This window comes from Mobula hypostoma, chromosome 19, assembly GCF_963921235.1.
Source record: "Mobula hypostoma chromosome 19, sMobHyp1.1, whole genome shotgun sequence".
Lineage (NCBI taxonomy): Eukaryota > Metazoa > Chordata > Chondrichthyes > Myliobatiformes > Myliobatidae > Mobula > Mobula hypostoma.
In genome coordinates this window covers 36,840,525-36,853,258 of record NC_086115.1, presented here as the reverse complement: position 1 = coordinate 36,853,258, position 12,734 = coordinate 36,840,525, and the positions used below count along the sequence as shown (strand labels likewise).

Here is a 12,734-nt window from a genome sequence, read left to right as displayed (position 1 = left end):
ATACCAGGTCTTGTGTCCTTGATGCTACTTAAATCTGTCATATTGACTTTAATTAATTTGGGTTAGGAAATGTTTCCCATAATAGACCATGCTTTCTGAAATTTTTATTTCTGATTTTCAATACTGTTGGAAAACACAGAAAATCTTTCTTGCTCCTAAATGAGATTTAAGAAAATAAAATCCCGGGGGAAATTTTCTGGTAAAAGACATTTTGTTTGCAAATTGAACCACTTCCTTTTATGGAAAATGAAGCTACTCCGATATGTTCTTATTGGCTGATTACATCTTCCTTTCTGTCCTCACTGAATTGATGTAGCAAGTATTCTACCTACAGTTGTTGCTTCTGATGTCGGTCAAGAATTATGCAAATAATTCTTCAATTCTATTAATGAAATTATAGAATTCATACATCCTGACTCATATCTATTTTGACACATTTCTATTTCTATTCAAAATGAAAGTGTTGAAATTTTCATGTTTTTGAAAGCATTGACAGTAAATACAGAGGCTGAGGTTGAAATTTTCTGTGTTGTGAAGTAATAAATCGGAATATTGAGGTATCTTAGTGTCTATGGAAGGATTATTTGGACAATGGGTGCCATGGTAACACAGTGGTTAGCGCGACGCTATTACAGCTTGCCGCGTTCTGGATTTTGGAGTTCAATTCTGACGCCGTTCTGTTAGGAGTTTCTGTACGTCCTCCCCATGGAATGCATGAGTTTTCTCTAGGTGTACCAGTCTCTTCCCACAATCCAAAGGCATGTCGGGTAGGTTAATTGGTCATTGTCAATTGTCTCCGTGATTAGGGTAGGGTAAATTGGGTAGTGGGATTTCTGGGGTGGTACGACTCAAAGAGCCAACCCGTGGCTGTATTGGTAAATAAATAAATATGTTGGGAACAAAACAAAAGCTGAATAGAAGTTTTATCTGGCACCATACTTACTACTAGTTGCTAATCCCTGGTGCTGGTTTGGATTGAATTCTTCCTGTTTCAAAAGGAGAAGCTATTCATGTGACGCTTGTTGTTTTGTGCAATAAAAAAAAGTAAAGCAGGTTGTTCAACAGCCTGTGCTAATATCTTATCAAGTCCATATTTTCCCCTCTGGAACCGGTCATAACAGAGCAAGATGTTACCAGCAGGGATTAGCTTCTGCAATGTACAATAAACTGTAAGCACCGAGCCTGCTGAATCAATCCTCACATGTACACGGAACTACTGTGCCAATGCTTGACTCCTTACTGATACTTCATTTCACTGACCTGAGACATTAGCCACTTGACTTAAAGTAAAGTTGCTCTGTTTTTAAATGCCATGTCCTCTGGTATTATTGTCAAACAGAACATCATAGACTTGGAACAGTCACATGCCTGAAATAGAAAAATGTACAGTCAAGCAGTCTGATGCATCTCAGTTAGCATTCCCTTTATAGATGGTGAGATGTAAATCATTGTTACCTTTCCAAAGAGCAGATGGCACTTCAATGAAGAAAGGGTTAACATTCCATGGTCTAAAGTAGGGGTTCCCTACCTGAAGTCCAAAGGCCCCTTGCTTAATGGTATTGGCCATTGGCATAAAAAAGTTTGGGAGCCTCTGGTCTAAAGAATATTTAGCAACATTGCTTGGTACTTGGGAAGAATGCACACAAGAGGTACTGCAGATGCTGGAACTGTAGAACAATACACACAATGTGCTGGGGAAGCTCTGCAGGACAGGCAGCATCTACAGATGGGAATGAACGGTCTACATTTTGGGCCAAGACCATCAGAACTTAGGGAGCTCGTTTTGACAGGTACTTGATTACACTGAGTTTTTGGAAGTTAGCAAAGTTGGCAGAAGTACCCAATCAAAATGCCAGTAAGCAACTCTGCTCCCAACCTATTGCATCAGTTTTTTTAAAAAGTGTGTCAAGCCAATGTCAACAGTAGAGACTCTCCAAATTGCCTCTTGTGTAGTGTGAAGGCACATTGAAGCAGATTAGTGTGCTTAATGGGATGTGTTTCTTTAATACGCTGGATGCAATTATTGAGCAGGAATAATGGGAAAAGTTGGGAAATTTGAAACCAGGACATTTCCATGAAGGATCTTGCTTGCACATCTGGCCCACTTGCATTGTGAACAAATGACCCCCATCAGCAGGTATGATCCTGAACATGGTTGGTAGTTATTCAGTATACATTTAATTTAATGACATAGAATAGATAAATGTTCAAGTTATACTTAAATTAAGCATGATATTTTAAAAATTTCCCTCCAAAACTGTTGTGCCTATCGAATAACAGCTATTTATATTGATATAATATCTTTAGCATAGTGAGAAGTCTTTTCAGATTTGCAGAAAGGATTGGACTATGAGTAATTATGGTCCAATCTTCCGGTGAGATGGTGGTGCACTCAGACTCAGTGGCCTCCCTGGGTCCAACCAAAGGTGCAATTGCTCGTCCTTTACATCTTATTCACAGTCAGAAGACACTGCTGGTTATCAAGAACATTGTGTACTGCAGGCCTACCCCACCGTCGAGTTGCTGGATGGCGGCGGAGCTGGGCTTGTTGCACACCATGTTGCATCCTGTGTCAGCCATCCAGGCAAGAAGACACCGTCAGCGACTGTGTGCAAAGGCAGTGCGCAATCCAATGGACAGTGCGGGTGATTGTCTTGGGCATTCTTGTTGTGACTGCAAGACCCTGCTGGACATTGGTAGTGTAGAATGCTGTGAGCCTGATTCTCTGGTTCGTTGGCAAGACCCATGGTGGGGGAGCAGCAAGGCCTCGGTTGTAGCGCGGACCAGGCCTCATTCATGCCTTGGGTCATTGTCAAGGAAGGTGCTGGTGCTGCTGGAGCTGGAGGTGTGCTGCTGGATTGGAAGCCAGCCCCTTCTGTGACAAGCTGGAGAGTCTTCATCTGCGGCTGCACTACGCTATATAAGGAACTGCTGCGGGCTGCTCTTACAGAAACATGGCTCCGTAACAACAGCCATGCATCATAATCCACAGGCCATGACACTCAGGAACTTGGGATGCATTATTATTTTTAATGTTTTTTTTGTAACTATGTTTTTCTGTTATCATAATTATATGTGCTGAGTGCTGTGTGTGACTGTTGGTTCTAAGTCTTACACCTTGTCCCTAGGGGAATGTAGTTTCATTTGGCTTTATTCATGTGCATGGTTGAATGATAATTGAACTTGAACTTTAAATGCTATATGTAGTCCAAATCAGAATCTCGTTATTTGACTTCTGAAGACAGGATTTTATGTGGTGATTTACTTTTAAAATGTTTTAGTATGCATGAACAAGTTCATCATTTTGTTTCCGGGGTGAATTCAATTTCTGTTTAAGGATCATATTTTAAACTCCCTAAAGCCTCTGTCCAAACAAATGTTGTGGCTATTGTGAATGAGAAATCGCCCCATAATCTGCTGTTTTCATTCATGCGGCCGTATAACGGTATCCAGGAATGGTCACTTCAGTGCTCTAAAACAGTAATTCTTCGGTCCCACGCTCCCAGGAAGGGGAACACCCTCCGAGAAAACATGGGTCAGAGAATCATCTGGATCTTGGAGCTGATGTTCTTTGCAAGTGGCTCTGTACTGCAAATTGGGAATTACACTTTAAATATATGTTCCCAGACTGACTCAGACTTGTGAATAAAACCAGTGCAGTGCGAGACAGACAAAAGCTGCCAACGTTTGCAAATAGTTTACTCTGTTATATCAAAGAAAATTACAACAAAAAAATGATTTTTTTGCTTTACACTTGCCCTATTCCTTCCTGCTCCAGCATGAAAATCATGAGTAAAGGCCCAGCATGTTGTTTGATGGAATACAAAGACTTGCATTAGTTACACCAAACCTGGGCTCTTCTACTCATAATAACCAGAGGAATATAAACAACATGGCCATGATATATAATACAAAGAGAATGTAAAAGCAGTGCAGCCTGATGGGTCTCAACAACTCCGTACAAGGATAGGCTATCTATGAGCAGAAACGAACAAAAGCATTTTCGACAGGGAACTGTGCTGTGCCGTTGCAAAGAGTTCAGCAAATGAAACTCACTAAGAAAACTTGCTGGCGAGTCCAAAGTATATTATCAAAGTCCATATATGTGACCATGTACTACCCTGAGATACATTTTTTTACAGCCACTCTCTGTAGAGTGTTAGAGTGGGAAGCTTTGAATCTATAGGCTTCGGCAGAACAGGCTTGGTCAAGCACAGGCGAAGGTTCTAAGCAAGTTTCCAGTAAGCTATTTTTCACTTTCTTTGTCTATTAATACATAGCTAGTGTGCTGAGAATGGGTCCAGAGATAGTGGTGTGTTCTCTGTGTGAGATGTGGGGGCTCTGAGAGTCCTCCAGTCTCACTGATAATTACATCTGCATGGTGCACTGAGCTGAGGCTCCTTACAGACTATGATAAGGAACTGGAACTGTACCTCAATAACCTTCGGCTCATGTGGGAGAATGTGTCGGTGAAAGATAGAACCTATAGGAAAGTAGTCACCCTAAGCTATAGGAAGTAGGTACTTGGATGACTGTCAGGAGAGGGAAAGGGAGTAGATAGTCAGTGCAAAGTACTCCTGTGGCCATTCCCCTCAATAATAAGTGTACAACTTTAGATACTTTTGGTGGTGGTGGGGGTTGGAGGGAGGAATGACCTACTGGGGTAAACCGCAGTAAGCAGGTCTTTGATGCTGAGTCCGGATCTCTGCTCAGTATGGAAGTGCAGAGAAGAAGAGTGCAGTAGTGACAGAGGATTCCATAGTTAGAGAAAACAGGAGATTCTGTAGACATGAAAGAGGCACACGAATGCAATGTTTCTTCCCAGGTGTCAGAGTCAGGATGTCTCGGATCAGGTCCACAGCATTTTGGAAGGGGAGAGTGAGCAACCAGAAGTCACGGTACACACTGACACTAACAACATAGGTCGGAAAAGGGGGGCAGTCTTGAGGAGAGAATATAGGGAGTGAGGTTGAAAACTCTAGAGCAGGACCCCCACAGTTGTAATCTTTGGAGTGGTGCCTGTGCCTCACACCACTGAAGGTAAGAAGAAGATAATTTGGTAGATGAATGCATGGTCAAGGGATTGGTGCAGGGGGCAAGTTTCAGATATCTGGATCATTGGGATCTCTTTTGGGGAAGGTATGACCTGTACTAAAAGGAGAAGTTAGACCTGAACCCCAGGGCACCAATATTCTTGCAGGCAGGTTTTCTAGAGTTGTTGGGGAGGGTTTGAAATAATTTGGCAGGAGGATGGGAAATGGAGTGATAAGGCTGAGGATGGGGCATTTGGTATGCAAGTAGATGCAGTGTGCAGTGAGACTGTGAGGAAGGACAGGAATATGGTAGGGCAAAATTCCAGTCAGCGGGATGAGTTATAGTGTAGTATGGGGCAAAATCTAAAGGACTAATGAATGCAGGACTGAATGTCTTATGTTTGACCAATATGGTTAACCAATAGAAGGCAGAGAGTTGGTACAAATGGGTGTTTCTCTGGTTGGCAGTCAGTGGTGAGTGGGATGCCGCAGGGAACGGTGCTGTTTACCATTTACGTTGATGATTTGGAAGAGGGGACTGAGTGTAGCATAGCAAAATTTGCTGATGTCACTAAACTGAGTGGAAAAACAAATTGTACAGAGAATGTGGAGAGTCTGCAGAGGGATATAGATAGGTTAAGTGAGTGGGCCAAGGTCTGGCAGGTGGAATACAACGTTGGTAAATGCAAGATCATCCACTTTGGAAGGAATAATAGAAGAGCAGATTATTATTTAAATGGTGAAAGATTGCAGCATGCTGTTGTGCAGAGGGACTTGGGAGTGCTTGTTCATGAATCGCAACAAGTTGGCTGACAGGTACAACAGGTTATTAAGAAGGCAAATGGAATGTTGGCCTTCATTGCTAGAGGGATTGAATTCAAGAGCAGGGAGGGCATGCTGCAACTATACAGGGTACTGGTGAGGCCGCACCTGCAGTACTGTGTGCAGTTCTGGTCTTCATACTTAAGGACGGATATACCGGATTTGGAGGCAGTGCAGAGGAGGTTAACCAGGTTGATTCCAGAAATGAAGGAGTTAACCTATGAGAAGAGATTGAGTCGCCTGGGACTGTACTCTCTGGAATTCAGAAGAATGAGAGGGGATCTTATAGAAACATACGAAAGCTTGAAAGGGATAGATAAGATAGGAGTTAGGAAAGTTGTTTCCATTTGTAGGTGAGACTAGAACTAGGGGGCATTGCCTCAAGATTCTGGGGAGAAGATTTAGGATGGAGATGAAGAGAAACTGTTTTTCCCAGAGAGTGGTGAATCTGTGGAATTCTCTGCCCAGGGAAGCAGTTGAGGCTTCTTCACTAAATATATTTAAGAGACAATTAGATAGATTTTTACATAGTAGGGGAATTAAGGGCTATGGGGAAAAGGCAGTTAGATGGAGCTGTGTTTACGGACAAATCAACCATGATCTTATTGAATGGCGGGGCAGGCTCGATGGGCCGGATGGCCTACTCCTGCTCCTATTTCTTATGTTTTACTGTTCTTATGAATGCACGCAATATACAGAACAAGGTAGATGATCTTGTAGTGCAGTTGGAGATTGGTAGGTATGATATTGTGGGAATCACTGAGTTGTGGCTGAAAGAAGATCATAGTTGAGAGCTTATCATGTACGAGTACACACTTTTTTGAAAGTTCAGGCAGGTAGACAGAGAGGGTAGGGTGGCTTTATTGGTAAAAGTGAAATCAAATACTTAGAAAGAGGTGTCATAGAATCAGGAGATATCGAATCCTTGTGGGTAGTGTTAAGAAACTGCAAAGATAAAAAGACCCTGATGGGAGTTATATACAGGTGTCCAAGCAGTAGCCAGTATGTGGGGTCCAATTTACAATGGGTGATATAAAAGGTATGCAGAAAGGGCAATGTTATGATAGTCATTGGGGTTTTTAATATGCAGGTAGATTGGGAAAACCAGGTTGTTGCTTGATCCCAATAGAGGGAATTTGTAGAATGCCTACAAGATGGTCTTTTAGAGTAGATTGTAGTTGAGCCCACTAGGGGGAAGGCAAATCAGGAATGGATGTTGTTTGATTAGGGAGCTTAAAGCAATGGAACCCTTAGGAGTCAGTGATCATAATATGATAAAGTTCACCCTGCTGTTTGAGAGGGGGAAGATAAAGTTAGATGTATCAGTATTACAGTGAAGTAAAGGGAATTACAGAGGCATGAGGGAGGAGCTGGCCAAATTTAATTGGAAAGGGATACTAACAGGGATGATGGCAAAACAGCAATGGCTGGAATTTCTGGGAGCAATTTCTGCAGGACAGATGCATCCCAAAGAGGAAGAAGTATTCTAAAGGAAGGATAAGGCAACAAGAGAAGTTAAAGACAGCCATAAAAGCAAAAGAGAGGGCCTATCATATCACAAAAATTAGTGAAAAGTTGGAGCTTTTAGAAATGAACAGAAAGCAACTAAAAAGCAATAAGGAAAGAAAATATGAAATATGAAGGTAAGCGAACCAACAATATAAAAAAGTATACCAAAAGTTTTTTGTAGATATTAAAGAGTAAAAGAGAGGCAAGAGTGGATATTCGACTGCTGGAAAATAATGCTGGAGAGGTAGTAACAGGGGACAAAGAAATGGTGGGCAAACTTATTCAGTCCTTTCCATTAGTCTTCACTGTGAAAGACAGTAGCAGGTATGCAAGAGATTAGAGAATGCCAGGGGGTAGAAGTGAGTGTAGTTGCGATTGCTTAGGAGAAGGTGCTTGGAAAGCTGTAAGGTCAGAAGGTGGATAAGTCACCTGGATTCAGTGGACTACACTCCAGGGTTCTGAACGAAGTAGCTGAAGAAACAGTGGGGGCATCAGTAATGATCTTTCAAGAATCACTAGATTCTGGAATGGTTCTGAAGGACTGGAAACTTGCAAATGTCACTCCACTCTTTAAGAAGGGAGGGAGACAGAAGAAAGTAAGTTATAGGCTAGTTAGCCTGACTTCAGAGGTTGGGAAGTTGTTGGAGTCTGTTATTAATGTTGAGGTTTTTGGGGTAATGAAGGCATGCCACTGCCCATAAGGAGTTTGTACATTCTACCCGTGATCACGTCAATTTCCTTCAGTTTCCTCCTACAGTCCAAAGATATACCAGTTGGTATGTTAAATGCCCATTGTAAATTATCCTGTAATTAGGCTAGGATTTAAATCAAGAAATTGCTGGGCGGTGTGGCTTAAAGGGCCGGAAGGGCCTATTCCTTGCTGTATCTCAATAAATTAATAAGCCAAAGTCAGTATGGTTTCCTGAAGGGGAAATCTTGTCTGACAAAGCTGTTGGAATTCTTTCAGATTGGCTGCCAGTGACTCTTGCTGTTCTGCAGGGGTCAGTGTTGGGACCACTTGTCAATTCAGATGACATAATTGATAGCTTTGTGGCCAACTTTATGGACGACATGAAGATAAGTAGAGGGGCAGGTATCGTTGAGGAAGCAGAGAGTCTGCTGAAAGACTTAGACAGGTTGGGAGAATGGGCAAAGAAGTGGTATAAGAAATATAATTCAGGGAACTTTATGGTCATGCACTTCGGTAGAGGAAATAAAGGCTTAGACTATTTTCTAAATGAAGAGAAAATTCAAAAATCAGAGGTGCAAAGGGACTTGGGAGTCCTTGTGCAGGATTCTCTAACCATTAACTTGTAGGGGGAGTAGGTGGTAAGGAAGACAAATATAATGATACCATTCATTTAATGAGGACTAGAATATAAAAGCAAGGATGTAATGTTGAGTCTTTATAAGGCATTAGTCAGAAAGCACTTGAAATATTGTGAGCAGTTTTGGATCCCTTGTCTAAGGAAAGATGTGCTGGCATTGGAGAGAGTCCAGAGGAGATTCACACGAATGATTCAGGGAATGAAAGGGTTTACGTATGAAGAGAGTTTGATGACTGACTCTGGGACTGACCTCGTTGGAGTTTAGAAGAATGGGGGGGGGGGGGATCGCATTGAAACCTACTGAATATTTAAGTGCTTTGGTAGAGTAGATGTCAAGATGTTTCCTGTAGTGGGTGAGTCTGGAACCAGAGGTCACAGCCTCAGAATAGAGGGATATAATTCAGAACAGAGATGAGGGTGAATTTCTTTAGCCAGATGGTAGTGAAGCTGGAATTCATTGTCACAGATGGCTGTGGAGGCTAAGTCACTGAGTATATTTAAAGTGAAGATTGATAATCAGGGCATCTAAGATTCTGAGGAGAAAGCAGAAGAATAGTGTTGGGAAGGATAATTAATCAGCCATGATGGAATGGCAGAGCAGACTTGATGGGCTGATGTCCTAATTCTGCTCCTATGTCTTATGGTCCTATTGTCTGACAAAGAAATACAATTGAATCAATGAAAAAACTACGCACTAAGACTGACATGCAACTGATGTGCAAAAGAAGACAAACAATGCAAATAAAAGTAATAATAATGATAAATAAGGAGGTAAACAATACACAGAATATGAATGGTAGAATCCTTGTAGATTAGCCAATAGGTTGGGGAATCAGCTCAGGGTTGAGGTGAGTGAAGTTATCCACACTGGTTCAGGAGCCTGATGGCTAAACTGTTCCTAAAGCAGGTGGTGTGGAACCTAAGGCTCCTCTACTTCCTTCCCGATGCCAGCAGTGAGAAGAGAGTATAGCCTAAACGGTGCTGATTCTTAATGATGGATGATGGATGCTGCTTTCTTGAGGCGATGCTCCTTGATGGTGTGCGGATTACGAATGGGAAGAGGGATCTGATGATCTGAAAAGATGGCTGTAGATGGGGATTTAGAAAGGGGAATTGATTATGATTGTGAATTATTGTAGAGGTAAAATGCAAGAGGTGATAAGGTGGCAGAGGAGTGGTGTTGAAGGAGGGTGGTCTGGATTTGGTGATGGGGACATTGAGGATGTGCTGAGAGAATCATGATGAGTCTCTGGATTTTGACAGTTATAAACACTTTGTGAATTTTTATTCTGTTTATGCTCCTCATGGTGAAATACTTTAATGACATCATGGTCTGAGTGCAAAATCCAATCCTTTATCTTAAATTTATAATTTAATGAGATGGGTTTCACACTCATTATAAAAAGCCCCTTCCACACCTTCCTCGGTGAATGCACTGTGCCTTTAGCAGCTGAAGAGCCCAAATGATCACAAATGTGTTCTGACAGGTTGTGGCCCTTTCCTCCAGTGTGCCTGCATTCTTGCAAGGAGATGGAATATTTTCAATTCGTACATGAATTTTATTGTGCTGTCATCTGCACAGCAGTAAATCTTGGCCCATGTTGCTTTGCAACCTGCTTCAAAGTACTCCTAAAATTGGTTGACGACTGAAATTCTCCTTTGAAATTATGAGGTAGAGCCACCAGAATGAATAGCGCAGCACCATGTGTTTGTCAGCGTGGCGCTGAGGCACTGAGTCGCATTGAGGTATCATGCCAATATACTGTTACTGTGACATTTCTGAAAGCTACAGTACATATTAAAAAATTGGGAAAATAAATTGATCTACACTTTGTAGAAGTACTGTTTTTTTTTAATGTTGTTATTTTCCATCATATGGTGAGAGAGTTCCAGACTTACTGCTTTTATCTGTGTCCTTGAATATGAAAGGCTGCAAATTGACTCTTTGTTTTTATGGAAAAAAGATGTGCTGTGTAGTAGTTGTGCTGGCAGAGGGCATTGTCTGATACTCTCATCCATTTGTTATCATCTACACTGTGAAGGTAATTGATTGTTCCCTGCCTACATGGACAGTTGTCTGTAGCCATCCATGGAATGAGCTGTTGCTCAGCATATTTTATAACCATTTATTGTGTTAAATTGTGCTTCAAGGGCAAATATTCTGATGCTTGTTTCCATTAAAGTAAAAGCTAATGGTGTGCATTTCACTGGTGATTAGAGACATTGAGGATGAGTTGCAACAATATATAATTAAATATACTAATAAAAGATTAAAAGAATATGTAAAGTTAATTAAATATTAATATCAATTTAAATAAAATTGAAGATCCTTACAGAAGTTGCTATAGCAATAGTGGATGCAATAGTTCATTTTAATATCAGAGAATGTATATAATATACAACCTGAAATTCTTACTCTTCACAGACACCCGCAAAACAGAAGGAAAATTTCAAAGAATGAATGACTGAAAATGTTAGAACCCCAAAACCGCACCTGCTGCTCCCACACACAAGCAGCAATGAAAGCATCAACCCATCACCCTCCCCTCCCCTCCACTTGCTCCAGCAAAAGCATCAACCCTACCCCCATCACTCACCATACAAACAATAGCAAAGCCCCTCAGAGACCTCGATCTAGAGTCCATCAGAAACTACTGCCCATCCCAACACTTCGACATCCCGAACATCAACGCATTGGCTATAATCTCCCAAAATCCTCAGATTCCAGAGAGTTACTGAAGAAATGGAAAACTACACATCAGTCAGCTTAACATTGTTATTGGTAGTACATTAGAATCAGTCAATAAGGGTGTAATTCAAAACATATGCAGTCATAATCTGATCAGCCAGAATCAACATGGTTCATAATGGGGGAAACAATGTTTGACATATCTGAAATAGTATCAGCCAGAATCATTAGAGGAGAACCAGTTAGTATATTTGTCATTCAAAAGTATTTAATAATGTGCTACTTAAAAGATTACAAGATAAGAGCTCATGTTATAGGAGGTAATATATTGGTAGGGATAGTGGATTGGTTAATTAGCAGGAAACAAGAGTAGGGATTAGGGGAATATTTTCATTTTGGCCACCTATACCCACAGCATGCTACAGGAATCATTGCCCTTATAACAGCTGTTCAGGCTATATTAAAAGACAGAGGAAATAACAATATTGATGTAGGTATATTTTCTGATCATATACATGTAGGCGAGCAGGCAAACCACAAGGAAAATATATTGGTTTACAGCAGGGGTTCCCAATCTTTTTTATGCTATAGACCCCTACCATTAACTGAGGGGTCTGTGGACTCATGGTTGGGAACCACTGGTTTACAGGGAGATACTGATGGATTCAGTGATCAAACAATTAGCGATTAGAGTGTAGTGTTGGGCAAATGTGAAATTAATTACTTCGGAAGGAAGAATAATAAAAATATTATTACTTAGATCAGGGGTTCCCAACTGTTTTTTAGGTCATTGACCAATACCATTAAACAAGAGGTCCGTGGACCTCAGGTTGGGAACCCCTGCACTATAATATGATCAGGAAGATCAATGAAATTTTGATGTTTATTTTAAAGGGGTTGATGTATAAATTTTGGAAATTCTTACTGTAACAGTACATAGCTATAGGAGAACGCACCTTGAGTTCAATGCAGGTTGATCCCTTAATTTAAAGGGCAGCTCAGAGAACGTTAACTAGGATTATCCAAGAGTATTGAAGGACTGCCTTAAAGCAAGAGTTCAACAGATTGGGTGAGTACTCTGAAGAATGGGAGTTGATCTTATTTATTGAGAAGTGTAAGATTTCCAGTTCTTGACAGTTAAGGATAAGAGGATTTTTTCCCTCATCAAGTCTAGGACCAAAGTGCATTGTCTTAAAATAGCAGGATGCCCATTGAAAAATGAGATGAGAAAGAATTTATTTTCTCAGAAGGAATGTTGTCTTTGGAATTCCTTGCAACAGAAAGTGGTGTAGGCACCAATCTGAAAATATGCAAAGTTGCTGCAGAATTTTAATCAGTAAGGAATCATAGAAC

The 12,734-nt window shown here is 41.0% G+C and overlaps 1 protein-coding gene across 4 annotated transcripts in view; it reads left to right on the top strand.

The window, feature by feature from the left end:
* plce1 (phospholipase C, epsilon 1) overlaps positions 1–12,734 on the top strand; it is a 482,678-nt gene that overhangs the window by 264,868 nt on the left and 205,076 nt on the right. The window lies entirely within an intron of this gene.